Source organism: Maylandia zebra, linkage group LG16 (assembly GCF_041146795.1).
Source record: "Maylandia zebra isolate NMK-2024a linkage group LG16, Mzebra_GT3a, whole genome shotgun sequence".
Taxonomy (NCBI): Eukaryota; Metazoa; Chordata; class Actinopteri; order Cichliformes; family Cichlidae; genus Maylandia; species Maylandia zebra.
Genome location: NC_135182.1, coordinates 14,604,499 through 14,616,280, shown reverse-complemented (window position 1 = coordinate 14,616,280; position 11,782 = coordinate 14,604,499).

The window sequence follows — 11,782 nt, the reverse complement described above, 5'->3', positions numbered from 1 at the left end:
ACAAAAGAGACTTGGGCAATTACAGCAGGCAGAAAAAAGGGCAAAAGTTAGAGGGAAAAGCAGATCTGTGAGGAAAAAGCTACATGAACCATGATACTCTTTCAAACGGTTATTGTAATCACTGCTAATGTAAAACATCCCCTCCTGTTGAGCCCAGAATGTGTTTTTATGTGTTAGATTTGTAGGTAAGCTATGGTTTCCTCCACAAAGCACAATGTATCTAAAACATTATCACTCTTGACCCCAGATATGATAAGACGTACCTTAACAGAAGGGCCAAGCAAAAAAAACTAAGGGTCTGAAACAGAGCAGTGGTACAGAATCTGCTTTCCTTCACCTCCCCTCTGAAGCGCTCCGTAAGTGAGATCGCATGTCTTCCTTAATGCCTCTGCTCTTATTTATTAAGACAGAGCCTGCACTCAGCTACCTTAGCTTAGCATAACAACTGGAAACAGAGGAAAAACAGCCAGCTTGGTTTTATCTAGAGGTAACGTCTGACTAGGAGACACTCAAGAGCTCACTTTATATCTATATGCAGGGCTAATTATGTGAAGTAACTTCCTGTCAAACCATTTCTTCCCAAGAATTCACTTTCCAAATACTCCTGGCAAAAGGATTCATTTTGTAATACACAGGTTTTTGTTCTGAGGTTTGTGGTATTAGAAACACTGATGTTATCACCAATTTGTTGATTAGTGAACTTAATATGTCAGGACTGTTCCAACCATCAGCCATCAGTCATTTCCTAATTTTTTCATTAAAAGAACAAGTCTTGACCACAGTTTTTGCTAGGAAGCAAACAGAGGTGTCCAGGTAACTGAAAAACACATCAGCACAACTTTTTCTTTTTTTGAACTATTTTTCACTTTTGCAACCATGCCTCAGGGTACAGATCGAGGGAATATGGCAATTACAAATAGTGGAAAGTGCCTAGTAAAGAACCATGATTGGCTGGTCTATGCATGTCTAGAACAAAAGAAGCACGAAACACTAAAAACTGACTGTAATGTGACATGCATGCTTATTTTGTGTTCAGAGTAAGAACACACAGTAGTAAAGGAGTGTGAGTGCAGTTTTCTAATAATGAATATAGTTCAGTTTTTCAGACTAAGAATAAATTCATAATTTTAAGTGTTAGGTGCCTATACAAAAACAAAGAGATCTGCTTTCTATAACTATTGTTCATTGTAACACTGGCCAATAAAAGATTAATTCCTTATGCACTTTTGGTGGACGTGAATAAGAACTCAATGTGAAAAAAAAAAGAAAATACTGATAATAAACTATAGGGAGAAACTTTATCCTTTCAGAAATAATGGTTTTAAAAAGAGAAGAAGTGAATGGAATTAATGAACCTATTTGACCCTGAAATAAATTTGGCTCTCGATGGTTTTGCATGAGTAGTCAACGTTAAAAATCTGTTACAGCAAACAGAGGCTCAGCTTTGGCTTTGATCATTGTTTGACTTTAATTTTAAACACAGTTTTCTCACAGATAAACTATACTCAGGACAGACATTCATCCACTGATCCACTTTCTGCTACTTATCCTAGGCTGGGTCATGAGGGCAGCAGTCTAAGCAGAATACCCCAGTTCTCTCTCTCCCTGGCCACCTCCTCTATCTCATCCAGGGGGACATCAAGCAGTTCCCAAGGCTGCCAAAAGATATCATCTCTGCAGAATATCCTGAGTCTTCTACAGGCCCTCTCCCTTTATGGACATGTTTGAAACACCTCAACCAAGAAATACCCAGAAGACATCTAAATAAGATGCCCCAACCACCCAAATTGGGTCCTTTCAATGTGGAGAAATACCAGCTCTCCACAGTGACTGAGCCTCTCACCTTATAGCTGCTTGTATTGGCATTCTCTTTCTTTCAGTCACTACTTAAAACTTGTGAGTCCATGGAAGCCAGAGTTTTGTAATTTCACTCAGAAAGCTGACTAAAAAAGGAGGAATGTTTGAAACTTTGATCTCACTTTGAGTGACCGTCTTCCCTCATTAACAGTACGGAGCAGACCGTTCCAACCAAAAACAACAAAGATCCAGATGTCATAAAGCCATTGCTTTAAAAAACTATAACCTCACATTCAGACATTATTAAGGAACTTTGTTACTTTGTTATTAGGGATTTTTCCCCTATTTTTAGGATTTAACAGTGTTGCTACTGAAATCTAAATAGGGTAATACAGTGAGCTCAAAGGCCATTCAAGCAGCTTCTTCCTAATGCAAACAAGCAATACATGTCTCCCTCTATAAGCTGATGCGCCAGAGGTTTCCCTGCGGCATCCTTTTCCCTATGAACCATTTGTTCCCACTCACCCCGAGGAGGACTCTGCTGACAGAAAGTCTGGAACAAGATAGCTGAGATCATGTTTTTCACACTCTTGTATTTCCAGTTCAGTTATAAATAATGCAGTCTCCATTACACACATGTAACTGAAAAGGATCATAATTGGAAAAAGTGTTGGAAAAAAGTATTCACTTTGCATTTTTTATGTCACTGGGGACAAATCCCTCACTACATCAAAGGTTTGTTGTTGTTTTTTTAAACCTGTGACTATTCCAGCCTATGACTGAACCTTTAGTGTTTGAACAACATACCAACAATCACCAAAACAAAGGAACAAATGGTGCCAACAAATCAAACTGATACTGAAAAATACTCAGCTGGTTAGTGTTGCTGCCAAAAATCCTGCTCCGAGCCTAACCCTGATTAAAGAAGGATGAGAATCAAAGCTGTTTGTGACAGAAAGACTTGTGACCTAAGATAAGCCTGTGCTTCTGTAGAGAAGGTATAGCGGATAATCTTAAAAAAAATCAGTTACTACATGAAAATTAATAACACCAATCAGTGTTAGCGAGGAAAAATGACTTCCTGCAAGCTCCACACCACCTGTGTGGGCAGCTGCACTGGAGCATTGGACTTGTGAAAGGTCAAGCACAGGTGAGGAAAGCGCAAAACTACAAGTCAAGTATTTTCTGTGTGGACACACCTCACTCAGAGTGTAGCTTGAGTTCATCTGACAATGCTATACATTTGTGATAAAATCTTTGACTCTAACAATGCACAACCGCACAAATTTGCTTTGTCTGGATGCTTTTAGAATGGAATCGCATTCCTCTGAAGAAGAAAAAAAAAAAGAGTAGAAAACAGTATCCTAACTGTTTTCCTTTCCGACTTCTTTAGACACCTCTGTTTCACAGCTAAAGGCATTACACTCATCACACAGACACTGAACTACTTCCCAAGAGCTCATCCCTGAACATCTGTGTCGTATAAATCACTCGCAGAGAAGTTACCTCACAAAACACCAGGTCTCAGGGTGACAGAGTGAGAGCGAGAGAAGCCCTAGGCTGTGACTGCCAAGCAAGAAAAGGAATCTAACACGCAAAATGCAATACATCATTTTAATCGCCAAAATACTGGAATTATGCTCAGAGAGGGATTTGTGGATAGATTCAGGCTGAAAAATGAGGGATGCAACAACAAAATGAAATCAACACGCTGTTGTGCTAAAATGTATCTCCAGACTCTAGTGCAGAGACATCCAAGGCTAAACTCTATAATGAATTATATCAAGCAAATATTCTACCTGACTGATACCTGGATGAAGCCCATCTACTGCCTAAGATTTGGTGTCAGCATTATGATCCAAAAAAGTTTTTATGGAAAACCAAATGCAGAATGACACACATTTATGTGATTTCATGGGCCACAGAGCAGAGGGGCAATACAGAAAAGAGTGAAGAGTCTGATGATGGCTTACAATATTATTATTATGATATTATTACTCTTATTATTGTTTGTTAAACAAAAACTTGACCAGTCCCGTTAGCAAGCAAACCAGGAAAACTGGCACATTTTTAGCATTTATGCAAAGCACATTTTAAAAGCATTGTATCATGCTCAGAACAACATCATCTACTTCTTTAACAAATGTACTTCATTAAAAAGATTACCATTCAAATATGACACCATCATGTTGTTTGTCAATGGACTAAAATGATATTTTTATAGTAGAGCAGGACCTATGCATCGCAGGGGACACATAAAAATAATATGTATAAAATCAGTCCCATATTTATCTCCTACTTATTTGTATAAATAAATAGGAGAAATATAAATATTAAACGACTGCAACAGCTATTTTTCCAAGATGACTGATCACTTTGCCAACAGCACAAACAGACCAAACAATTCTGCAGCATGTTAATTTCAGATACTGTCCATGTCTATTAGTGAGCAATCTTCTCTCTTTTCCTGCCTTTCTTGGCACATTAACTCCAACTCATGGTACCACCAGTAGGACACTGCCTCATGTCAACAACATATAGCTAAGATACAAACAAAATAAAGAAGCGCTCATGGAAACTTGACTCCAGAGCGCCACTGGATATATTTTTTCTCTTTTTCTTTTTTTAAATACTGCAGAAATAAAAGGCCAATCGTTTCCCAAAGTTCAGCCACACGTAAAGTTTGTATGCTTTCATAGTGATTACAGAGACGTGAAACAGTGAGCTAAACAATGCCAATTCACACAACCATCTGTTGAAACTGAGCCGCTTGGTCTAGTTTTAAAACTGAGAAGGCTGTGCCCTGTGGCAATGTCCATCAACTCAGTGAGACAGCTAAAGGTGACATAGATGCATATGAACCCATTACATGCAATACACTGCTGGTGAAGCACGTGGACTGAAACAGAGAAGTACTAAAGCCATGTGCCTTTTCTGACTCTTTCCTTGATCTGATTTGCTCCCGCCTTCCATCCCTCAAACTCGCTCCCACAAGAGATACACTGGAAACAATTATGGGTCTTGATCAGGCATACAGAGAAAAAAAAGTAATGACAAGGAGGGACCTGGTGAAAGGAGCAGGAGAGAATGAATAATAAGAAAGACAATGCTATTAAAAGTGATAAAGTTCTAATACAACTTGATCATAAATGTCTAGGGCTGACCCGAACACCATTTCTTTGGCTCCAGAGATTTTCGCACAGCAGGATCGCAGACTGACAGGAATATAAGTGTCCACCACCAGCCTGCATGTAGGAAACAACTTCAGCTAGGAGGAAACTCTTTTTCACATCTACAGGAGACAAAATGCAACATGTTTCATAACAAGGTTGTTCATGTTTTCCAAAGTTTCTAGTGGGGCTCATTTGGAGTCTTTGCTGGGCTAATTCTGGCCCCGGGGCCTTATGTTTGACACCCCTGACCTGACTGTAGTACTTCACTGACAAGCTGCTAATACCTAAACAAATTGATGCAAAACACCTGTTTATACTTCAAGGAATGCTGTGAATTATGGTTCGACACGATGGATGCTCATGCGCTGTCCCTGTTTGATGTGTGTGAAATTACTGATCCAAAGATAATAGAAATTGAAAAGAGGTCCTGCAAGTAGTTAAAACTGCTCTGGAGTCCAGCTGCTCTGAAGGCCAGCCACTTTGAAGTATAACATACAGCACAGTACATTAGCAGGCTTCCTTCTGCGGTACTAAAAGAGGCCAACACAAAGGAAATTGTTGGATTTTAGAAGGAGGCTTGATTTGAACACCACTCTAGAAAAGGTAGAGGTGGTGAAGAGCTGCAACAGAGTGGACTAGAAGTGTAACACTGAGGCTGTGTACAAAAAAGGACAGAGCAGGCTCTACTTGACAAAGTTCAGGTCTTTTAATGTGTGCAGCAAAATGTAAAATGTTGCATATTTTCTCGGTGTTGCCAGTGCAACTTTGCAGTTGTGGTAGCATCACAAGAGCCAGTGACACCAGGAGGCTAAACAAGCTGATTAGAAAGCCTGGCTCAGTGTTGTGTAGCCCCTACAACACTTGAGAGAAGGATGTTTCAAAAACCGCTGAACATACTGGACAACACCTGTCACAGCACACCAGTCAAATAGAAAAACTTTCAGCAGCAGGCTCCTTAACCTCCTAGGACCTGGCTTCCACATATGTGAACATCACATTTTGGGTTATTTAGACTAAAATACTAAATTTTGCTCTACATGGGCCTGATATCCACTTACGAGGACATAATACTGTTACTGTTCTATCAAAAATTTAAACGAATATCCTCATATGTGGCTCTTATTTTTCTTAAAAACAAAAATAAGGTTAAAAAAATCTGGTAATTCTTTGTTTTTACATTCATCGGGCCCCAATATGCCCAAATATCAAAGAGAAATTACAAATGCATGTCGTGGAAGAGTTCCTGTCTTAGGAGGTTAAACTACAAATAAGTACAGAAAATAGGAAATCTAACTTAACTATGTAATGATTTTAAGACACACTAGTTCATTGGGAAAGAAAGATGTAACTCACTGTTTGATGTTAAAGTCCGTTTTCTTCTGTCGTTGATGGCCCTGCTGCCCTGGTTGTTTGTTATTTAGGTGACAGCATCCCAACACTGCTAGCTAAAATACAAAACAAAAAACCGAAGCTAATAGCTGCCCGTTTCTGTTTTTGTTAGTTTTCCTTTGGTAATAATGTATGGCCACAGACTGACTTATTTCACATTTAACGTTTTAACGTTAACAGTTACTTTGTTGAAATAAATGGATTACACGGCGGTATTTTCCTGTTTCATATTGTCACGGGTCAGGACTCTTTGGGTTTTGTTTGACAGCTATGTTCTGTTGTTGCAGGCGGCAGCGTTACGGTTACCACGGTTACAGGGTGACTGTGTGTTTCCTGGGTGAGAGAGCGCCTTTTTGTTGTTGTTGTTGTTGTTGTGCTAAGCTAATAGGCAGAATGCTACAGGCATATCCCTAAAGAATGTAGCCTCATGGGCAGTATAGTCCGTGCTGCAGGGAGAATGGACTGCCATACACGTTATGTGTCTGTGAGCGTGAGGAGGGAGAAAAGGGAGAGTGGAAAAGTACGAGTTGTCATCGAGCTGAAACGGGAGCTGGAAGCATGTAAGTATAATAATAACCACTGCAGCCAAGAAGAGTGCCTGACGAGCCCAGTTGTAAGTAAGCTATTAAGACTCGACTGTACACTGTGTTCGTGTTTTCCTCCGAAAACAATAAGTTCCGTTGGAGCAGCCTTTCAACGCCTCTCTCTGTCTCTCACTAGCAAAGTTGACCCAGACAACAAAGTAAAGCTATTTTTTGGCTAAGAGCCCAACACGGAACGACGTATTGACCAGAGGTCCCTTTACTATGGTTCGGAGCTGCGGACCTTCAGTAATAGTAATAACTCACATTCATGTAGTTGTAAAAAGCATGATAATATATTAAGTAATTCAAAGTATTCAGAATACGTTACTCTCATTGAGTAACGTAACAGAATACGATACAAAATACATTTTGGGGCATGTATTCTGTAATCTGTAGTGGAATACATTTTAAAAGTAACCTTCCCAACACTGACCACAGAACACCACCGAGCCACTGTTCCAGGCATGCAGATGACACTTGTGTGAAAAACAAGTCATTGGACATGCCACAAATCACTGAACACATTAACTCAGTGGACAAACATATCAAGTTCACCAGAGAGGATATAAAAAAAAGACAGACTTGCATGACTAGAGTGTGAAATTACCATTTACCATTACCATAAACCAATGCGTACAGTATTTGAAATTTGACTCTTATAATCCATTGGAGCACAAACTGGGTGTCATCTGGACACAACAACACAGAGACACAGTGGCAAGGGAAGCAGAATATCCTGTCCAAAAGGCCCTGAGTAAATGTGGTTATCCCAGGTGGCCATTTGTCAAAACTGAGAAAATGCCTAAAGAATTCTCCAGGCAATCCAGGAGAGAGAAAGGGCAACTCCAGCCTAAGATATAAACTGGGGAAACCAAACAACTTCTGGCTAAGCAGATATCACAACACAGAAAAGCTGCCTCATCAGAGCCAGTCTTTCAATGATGAGGATGTGCATTTCTTCTTGGACAGGGAGAAAGGCTGCTTTGAGCAGAGTCAGGGAAGCTATCTATGTGAAAAGGGAACAATCATCTCTGAAGCAGGGAGAGGGCCTAAGAGTACATCTTTCCTGACTTTACGGTGCTGTGATTGCTGCCATTCCACAAATCTCTGTGAATAGTACTCATAGTCAGTTAGGCAATTTGCATATTGACAATAACGAAGCTGAGCTCGTTGTTCGTTGTTAGGCAGGGGTGCTAGTTTGAGTCATTGTGAAACTGTAGTGTTCATATGGCTGGGAAAACCTTCAGTAAACCGAGACTGAAAAAGTCAGTTCTTTGACTGATGAAGCTTTTCTCCCACTAAAATCACTGCGTCCAGATGAACAAAATCAACTTTCTGGCATGTGCCCAAACAATATAATACATGTACAATAGAAACATACATGCAAATTATTTCAAAACTGATGTCATGTTTAAGTGAGCTCAGAGTAGGGTTGCCAACTCCCTGAAAAATAAATAAGGGACACCTCGTGGCCAGGGCCGGGCGACCCAGTTGTCTTCACCCTTCCCAGTGTGGTGAATTTTCTAGCTCTTTTTTTGTGTGTGAAATTATTTTTTTAACCATTTGACTTGAAGTTGATTTAAGTAGATGCATATTCTATTCTTTGTGATATGAACACATGTGAAACAAATGATCATTTAGCCATTTATTTTTAGCTCAAAATGACAACATTAACACAGTAAAACAGGTCTCTTTCTTAAACAGAAGCCTGTCATGCTTAACTTTTGAGAATATAAGTAAATCTTTCTTTAAAAGCACTCTGTCCTGCTTAACTTAAAATAATAGAAAACAATAGAAAGAAAAATATTCTTGTAACAGTGCACATTTAGTGCATTTAGTACAATTGGCTTCAGTTGAGGTATTATTTCAGCTTTTCTAATGCTAATCAGCTGCTCCTGTTTGTAAACCCGCTTGTTCCCATGATTACGCATCATAACTCATCATCATTATTCATCTATGTATTACTTTTATGTATTAGTCATCAATTTGTTGTAATCATCTATCCTTGCAGTTGTTTATTACACAAAATAAATTATATTATCACACTTCTGGCCACATAGCGCTGATATTCACTGCACATGCCCATATTAACGTTTTCCAGCCAGGTGTTTTCCTTTTCCCATTCTTCCCTTTCTCTGAGGGGAACAAACATTGCTGCTCTAATGCTGGGCTCACACTGTGCGATTTTTGGCCTATTTTGAGCCGATTTTTGAGTGATCGGACCGATTTTGGCCTTCATCGTGCGTCGTGTAGTATACGTGGGGTAACGAGAAGTGATTAACACCTCACGACCAGCTCCCGATCATCAATCGCTCGTGAGGGTGTCACCACAGGCGCTCACACTGCTCACGCGCAAACGTAAACGTTGGTGAAAAAGACGGCGCAGCACGGCTGTGCAGCGTGTGATCTGGACACAAGCGATGGAGGCACAACTTGTAGAACTTTGGAAAGCTCATCCAAGCCTTTTCGATGTGGCATCACAAAATTATCACGACCACAACAACCGTGAAAATAGTCGGATCTACACTGCTGCTCAATCACAGCTGCCTGATCAATGTTTTTCATTAGCAATTTAGCAAAGTTGATGGTGGTGGTGTGTCTGTGTGAGTGAAAGACAGAGAGAGCGAGCGACAGATTTTCTGTTATAACCTTCATGTTATGGAGGCACAGTGTGAGCACTCAGGTCGCATCAGAGCATCGGGCGGTATAGTGTGAGAGTACATCGTGACATACGAACTTCTAACCCCTGCGAGTCAATCGTGCAGTTTGAGCAGGAGCTGAATAACGTGACTGAAAAAAATCGCACAGTGTTTGCCCAGCTTTAGGTGTACTGTCATCCGAGACTTGCACCGCAGAGTCGGCGTTTGTTTCCCTGTTGGCCATGCTTGTTGTTGTGGTCATCTGTTGTCTTCCGGTATTTTCTCCGCAAGCGACCTTTCCTCGACCAATGAGATGAGCGGTAATCTGAATTGTCATACTCGAATTGTCATAAGTGTGCTGTCAGCTCATTGGTCACAAAGCAGGAGAGGGGCTGGGAATTATGTTTTCAAACAAAGCGTTAATTCCATAAACATTTATAGACTACTTTTGATTCTCACTGTATTACGGGACAAAGTGCGTCCCTTATTAGCTCAATACGGGACGTGTACTTTTGTTTCGAAATACGGGACGATTCCGTATTTTAAGGGACGGTTGGCAACCCTAGCTCAGAGAAACTATGAAACAGATAAAATACACAAAAAGGCCATCTAGGCTAAAGACTGAATCTTATATTTTCCTGTTTTCACATTTTATAGGCATTGACACCCACTGATCTTCACCCAAAGCCACCAAATGGTCCGAAAATGATAATTTATTACTCCTTATTTTACTGTGATTACTCATACAGCAGGGTTACAAGGTTTACGAAAATCCAAACCTTTTTCTGAAGAAATTGGTTTGTCATAAATTAGAGACACCCGCATAATTGGCAGTAGGTTGAACAGACGTCAGCCACAGCAGTTCAGGAGTTTCCCCTCACTGCTGGAACTTCATATGTGTTTGTCAATCTTCTAATGAAATTACTTGGTGTTTTCCCTTTTTCGCTCATGTTGCCCAGCTATGAATCAATGTCAACCTGATAAACAGTCCAAACTGGAAATGATCAAGATTCATTCAGTGCTCCTTCCCATTTTTATTAATATTTAACACTCTGAGACCAAAAGTAGGCACACCCTCCTGCTTGATTACCATGGTGATTCAGCTTTTCTAATATTAAAATTAAGTGATGTTATTGCTGACAGCTGGAACACCCACTGACCTCACCAAACCACACCAAATACAATCCAAACCTCTGGAACAATAGCTCATACCAAAAACATAACAAAAAGAGGGCAGCTGCATCCAATTTTCTATGTATGCAGCACATTGACACACTGTTCAGATCTGTATTGTTTCACCAGACTAATGGTATGTTTACACAGTGTCCCAGGCTTGTGCATAGGCGTTAAATTACGCAGCCAGATCCTGGATCTGTATATATGTGTATGTCACAGACTGATTACTCATACATACTAATTTAGAAACTGTCATGTAGTAGACAAACCTGCAGTGCTGAGGTTTGTCTGCTCTTCAGATTATGTGGGATAGCCTCATACTCTACAGGAGAAAGTAAAATTATTAGCGAAATCTTTGTACAAGCAGCAATGGGAGTATTAATATTTAAGTGTCTGTTCAGAACTGTACTAATATATTCAAGTTCTATCTCATTTTTCTCAGAGTCGAAAGAGACTAAAGTATGGTGTTCAGAATGTCGGAGAATTATTGAGTCTGTTATAGGACTGTTGCTATTTCAGCTGTGTCAACATGCAAGCAGCATTTTTTAAACATACTCCAGACAGACAACATCAAACTCACCTCTCAGTCCTGGCAGATCAACTAATAAAAGCTGGTCTCAGTGCCAGCACACATCATGTAGTCATTCAGCTTCTTCTACATTCCTTCTTCATATCCAACTGGCAAATGCTATTTAAGGCACACAACTTCAGCTGCCTTAGACTGCCTGCCAGCAGTCGCTGCACATATGCAAGCCACTTTGCAACCCACCTCCTCCTTTTGATGTCATGTCTGACACCTGCAAGGTCCGCTGAGCTCAGTATGTTTGGATCTTGCATCAGCTGCTGTTCTGTCTAATGACAGAGCAATGCCACCAAATATAAATGAAAGCAGATATTTACTCACTGCCCACTTGAAAAGGTACATTTTGCTAGTACTGGGTTGGACCCCCTTTTGCTTTCATAACTACCTTAATTCTTCATAGAATAGATGTAACAGGGTGCTGGAAACAATTTTTCCTTAGTG